Source organism: Bombina bombina, chromosome 11 (assembly GCF_027579735.1).
Source record: "Bombina bombina isolate aBomBom1 chromosome 11, aBomBom1.pri, whole genome shotgun sequence".
Classification (NCBI taxonomy): domain Eukaryota; kingdom Metazoa; phylum Chordata; class Amphibia; order Anura; family Bombinatoridae; genus Bombina; species Bombina bombina.
In genome coordinates, this window is record NC_069509.1 from 40,778,154 (window position 1) to 40,784,153 (window position 6,000).

A 6,000-nucleotide genomic window follows, 5' to 3' on the forward strand; every position below is an offset into this window, starting at 1 on the left:
CTCTTGCGCGCAAACCATTTACTTTCTACTAGTAATACAAGCGAAAACCCGCGCTTACAAATAGATTACTACCAGTGATATGCTTGAGAGAGAGCTCTAAATACCACTCCACTTGTAATTTAGTACTAAATTGTTTACAAATTGCTCCTTTATCTTTATTCTCTGGTATGAAATTGCATGTTTAAATTACTGCTTATATTAAAACATGTCAACACTGTAGTATCATCTATAGAAAAGCTATTGAAGCAAGAGAGAGCAATATCCTGGTGCGGCAGAAAAACAGAGCTAACCCAGTCTATTTAAAATGGTGCTCCTGCAGCAGCTATGAATACAATGAACTCTTGAAGAATTGTGTCTGTTTGACTAATAACTGTGCGGTCATTAAATTATAGATATAAGTCACCCGTCAATCTTTGAATCCTGTTTCCTATTATATTTACATTAACAGATGCAGAGATCCTTCAAGCAGCAGAAAAGTGGTATCTGGAAGCAAGAAGAAAAAATCCTCTGAAAAGAAATTCAAAAAGCAGCTGCAAAAACAAAATAGACTCCTATACACAGTATTGCATATACCTCAAATGTCACAGGTCACTTGCATAAAACACTTAAAATATACTTTATTTTAAATTAATAACTATTATATAAATTATCATGTAAAGATAATGATAGTTTTACTAATCAAAGGATATAAATAAACATAAAATTAGAAGCATATGTAAGTATGCACTCCAATACAAGTGGAGATCAAAACCCTAATGTAAAAGCCAGGAGCAGGTGTAAGGGGTGGAGCTTGAGGAGCAATGTGTACTCTGGAGGCGGTGCCAGCCAATCATGTGCTGCATTGATGGTTTGGGAACAGATACAAGATAACCTGGGTGCCAGCGTTTGGGCATTTCTGGGTAAAGTTTGGGTGGTCTCAAGTTTTACTTAGAGAAACTCTAATGGTGGCAGCACGAAACCAGGACATATTTCATAAATCTGGACAATTCTACAATATATTGGAAGTTCTGTGATATGAAGGTGAGTGGGTGAAGGAAACAAAAGGTAATTGGAGCTTTTTTTAAAAATATGTAATGCATCAAATTAAAAGTCAGCAGGAAAGTAAATATAGAAACAAGCAAAAAACTGCTTATTCCATAAGTTTAAAATAATGGCACACGTAGTAAAAATTATATGTATGTGTAATACAGACTGTCAAGCTAGTCTGATGCGTTTCGGCTGCTGACAGCCTTAATCATAGACTCAATTACTCTATTCTCCTATGGAGTTTAAATACGCTCCCTCGCAATCTTATTGGTAGCCAAACACCCTGTGTTAATCCATCAGTCTGAATTTAAAGAAACAGTAAACCTTTACCTAGTTATCGTCAATACCTAAATGATGACATTACTTTAGTTATACTTCTACTTTTTTTTTTTTTTTTAAAGGCTTTTTCTCCATGCCATGTTGATTCTACAAATATAAATGTGTATATGAACTGCCTAACTTAAGTGAACTTCTCCCCTCCTACATCATTTATTTAAATAACTAATCATATCTGTCATCCAATATTTACAGAGAACCAGGATATGGTGAAATACTTTTATGACCTTCCATACTTATTAATAGTGTATACATTAATATGGGTACATATCCAACCACCATCGTGCAATTCTCCAATTTGACATAAGCTAAAAAAAAATATATATATATATATATATATATATACAGTTTATATATATTATCAGATCTTAGTATATCAGATAAGGCTTATCTTAAGGCCTATTGCCAAAAATTAATGATGTCACCATCAATATTCATGCCTTCTAATCTACGTGTCTTTAACGTGAAGATCCAGAAGGCTTCTTTCTTAAAAAGATCTTGTAATCGATTTCCACCTCTTGGTTTCCTTTTCACCAGGTCTATTATCATCCAATTAAAAGAACTGGTGTTTCCCTGGTATTCAAATACAAAATGCTTAGCCGCTCCTTTAGAAGTTCTACCATTTTCAATATCGTTAAGGTGTTCCCTAATCCTGGCCCTTGTTTCACGTGAGGTGCACCCCACGTATTGTTTCTGACAGCTGGTACATGTAATCATGTATAGGAAAGTAAATATGGTTGGAGGCAAGTGCTGCAGAGGTTAACGTTACGTCCATTAAATGTCAGATATATTAAGAAACTGTGAAATTTGTTTAGAGTCCAATATATGCTGCAGATATTGGACATGAACTGTAGGTGCTATTTTCTCATCAATAATTAAACTATTAGCTTTTTTTTATACTGTTAATATTCTTATTTGTAAGGTTATGACTCTATTCTACATGTCTAATGTGACAGCACCAAACAGGTCATATTTACATGTATCTAAACATTGTTCATAGATACTACTGTTCCCTAATCATATGACATTTTGAAATGTACTTTGTAAATAACGAGAGAGTCCAGAAGGCATTTAAACCCTACATACAAAAAAACAACAAGCTATAAAATCTGATCCACTATCGCAAATTACACAATTTTTACTTCATAACTGGTGTTTCTGGCGAGCATACAGGCTCGTCAGAAACACGGGCCCTAGATAGATAGGCCCCAATATCTCAAATGTATTTTCAAAGAGATATTCAAATATAGATCTCGAGATATCTAGACATATATATTTACATTTCTCGCTATAAATAGATATATCTGTCCAAATAACATCACCTATATAGAGAAATATTTGGAAATAAATAGAACATATTCTGTTAACAAAAAAACCTAGCAATATGAAATATTCACATTTTCATGTACACTTTTCCGAGGAGACGAACTACTATTTGTCTTCTCCATTGACTACGTAATTGCGCTCGCAATCTGGCTTTATGTATAACGCAGGTTAACGTGTGCAAAATAATTTATAACTTGTAATACCCGTGCAACCCCAAAAGTGAAAAAACCATAACGCTTAGTGTTTTCGCAATTCCAAAAATCAGAATTGCTGTGCGACTTGTATTCTTGCCCTGTTTTGGGATTTACTGTGTTTGCCCAATCTCTATAGCAAAGACAAATCACAGAACTAAATTACAATATTAATATCATAGTTTTGTTATTAATTTAGGTTTTCTTCTTAAAGGGAGAGTCCAGCCAAAACTGGAATCCACATGGATATATTTCATATTTGAATAGAAGCATTTTTGTAATATCCATGTATTAGCTAAAATACTCCTAATAAAAGATATAGCTGTTTTAAAATTGTATTTAAGTATGCACCGTGCACCAGTATTTTAAATACAGCACTCGCTCAGAGAGCCTAAGGTGCTTGTACCATCTAGGCATGACTCAATTTGTTAATTGTTGACATCATACAAGCCCCACTGGCCCACTGAGCCTCTGCAGTATTTAAAATGCTGCAAAGCCAATTAATTTGTTATAAACACATTAAGAGGCCGAATTATCAAGCTCCGAAAGGAGCTTGATGCCCCGTGTTTCTGGCGAGCCTTCAGGCTCACCCAAAACACAATTTATGAAGCAGTGGTCTAAAGACCACTGCTCCATAACCTGTCCTCCTGCTCTGAGGAGGCGGACAGACAACGCCGAAAATCAACCTGATCATGTACGATTGGCCGCAAATCTGCGGTGCAATGCTGGTGCAATGATAAATGCTGAGAGCGTATGCTGTCGGCATTTATCAATGTGCAGCGGACATGATCCACAATATCGGATAATGTCTGCTCACATAATGATAAATAGGCCCCTAAATATCAAATGTACAATGTTTAGCTTACATAACTGCACATTACATGTGCATTAGCCTTACATTTGCATTAGCAATGTGCAGTTATGTAAGCTAAACATTGTACGTTTGATATTTTATGCTTTTATAACAAATGGATTGGCTTTGACTTATGATTGGATCATACCATTGAGTGAAATCAGAGGGTTACACCAGCAGACGATCTCAGAGGAGCATAGACCTGAGCTCAGTAAGCAGAGACACTGTGAGATCTCAGCAGGTCATTACTGGCACAGTCTGTGCTATTACACTTGTGAGTACATTTCTATCCCTTGTGGGTATTGAAAGGGGGAATTGTTTGCTCTAAGAGAGTACTATTCATGATTAAGCACCGATGTCTAAGCACATCCAGAAGATGTAGATTATTTAACCTGCTGCATATTCTGTAGCGTGACAGTATTAAACCCCAGTCCTTGTCTAGTATAGGGTCATTCTGATGTGAAACGTATGTGCTATTATATCTTCATGCAATGTCCTCATTTTGTAACATGATCACACTGGGTACCAACTGATCAAAAATGATTTGCCTTCCCGGAATGGAACTAGTAGGATAATACATCAAATATGTCATTAATGGATTTAAAGGGCAGTTAAACACCTTGTAATTACAAGGCACTTTTGTTATCTTGGGGCAAAATAAATAATGAAAGTATATTGGCAAGTTGTTTCACTAAACATAACAAAACCTTTTATATTAAAGGGACATGAAACCCACTTTTTTTCTTTCACGATTTAGGTAGGACATACAAGTTTAAACAACTTTCCAGTTTAATTCTATTATCAAATTAAGCTAATAACAATTGGTATATATATGCAGCCACCAATCAGCAGCTAGAACCTAGGTTCTTTGCTGCTCCTGTGCTTTCCTAGATAAACCTTTCAGTAAAGGATAACAAGAGAAGGAAGCAAATTAAATAATAGAAGTAAATTGGAAACTTGTTTAAAATTGTATGTTCTGTCTCAATAACAAATGTCTAATTATGACTTTACTGACCCTTTAAATCTCAAGGCGTTTACTGTCCCTTTAGTCCCAGCTCTTGAGTAAGTTGTAGTTTGATGTTTTCTGACTCAAGTTGCTGATTAGCTTTTTTAACCCCAGGCTGGTCTGTCAAGCAGTGACCAATAATGTGAATCCAACATTTTATAATCCTGTCATCCAATGTGTTTAAATGGCGCTAGTGGCCACTTCTTTACATATATGCATGATGTTATTCATTTTGTATTTTTATTATATATGTAAGTAAATAAACTTACAATGTTACACTTTCACCATGTGTCATTGAGTTGTTTCTTTTTCACGGAATTAAGTTACAGGCGATAAGTAAGAACGAACATGCCAGTATGGTTTGCTTGTCTTGCAATATGAAGATAGGGAAGATGGCCAATCTATTACTGATATGATAATCAGCTGTAACACACATCAAGGAAATACTTTCTTAATTTAAGCACATTTTTATTTCAACAGTTTGTCTTTATTAGTTACCAGCATATCACAGTAAGATAAAGCATAGCCTCAATACCAGCTGATCTGAGGAAGATCTGAGGAAAAGAATATAGAGTTTGGGGGATTTCTTGCTTCATTGTCTAAGCCATTCCACTCCATTAGAAAGTCTGTTAGTAAAACACTAATATATATATGATCTAAAGGAAAATCTGGATAAACAATTGAAAACTAAAAGTATCAGGTGTTTCACAGGCTTTTCCAAGGTGTTTTCACAGAAGATTTGCTAAAGCTAAAGTAAAATAAGATAGCTAATTAAAGCAATGTTGATGGCTGCCCACATTGTTTGGATGCAGAGTTTTGCTTTTTTCACTTAAAGAGACAGAATAGTCCAAACTAAAATGTGCATGAAACACTTCTGCTATATACTTTTAAAAGGAAAAATGCTTCTAGAAAAAACTATCACTGTTTCCATGACATCGGTAGATATGCTGCATATGCCCTATGCATTCTCATTTAAACACTGCACCAGCTAGGTATGTACTGTGTCACACCTAGATTACATGTTTTGCGCTATAGAGTGTGCAAAACGAACGCAACAAAAGTTGCGTTATTTTACCCCCCATAGCACTGCCATTACAAGTTTTTGAAAAGCCGCCTTGTGCGTGCGATATGGTGGCAATGAGCTCCATACCTCACAAAATCCAAGCACTGCTTTGACGTGCTCGTGCACGCTTTCCCCATAGACATCAATGGGGAGAGAGTGTTAACACCTGAAGCGCGGACTGAAAAGCTCTGTAACGCAA

The 6,000-nt window shown here is 35.6% G+C and overlaps 1 protein-coding gene across 2 annotated transcripts in view; it reads left to right on the plus strand.

Annotated features, from left to right (window-relative positions):
- Window positions 1–5,022, plus strand: part of LOC128642025 (uncharacterized) — a 135,691-nt gene extending 130,669 nt beyond the window's left edge. For both annotated transcript variants that reach the window (XM_053694665.1, XM_053694666.1), the window contains exon 13: window positions 449–5,022. The gene's annotated coding sequence lies outside the window, so the exon portion shown is untranslated. The remainder of the gene's footprint in view (window positions 1–448) is intronic.
- The last annotated feature ends 978 nt before the right edge of the window (window positions 5,023–6,000 follow it).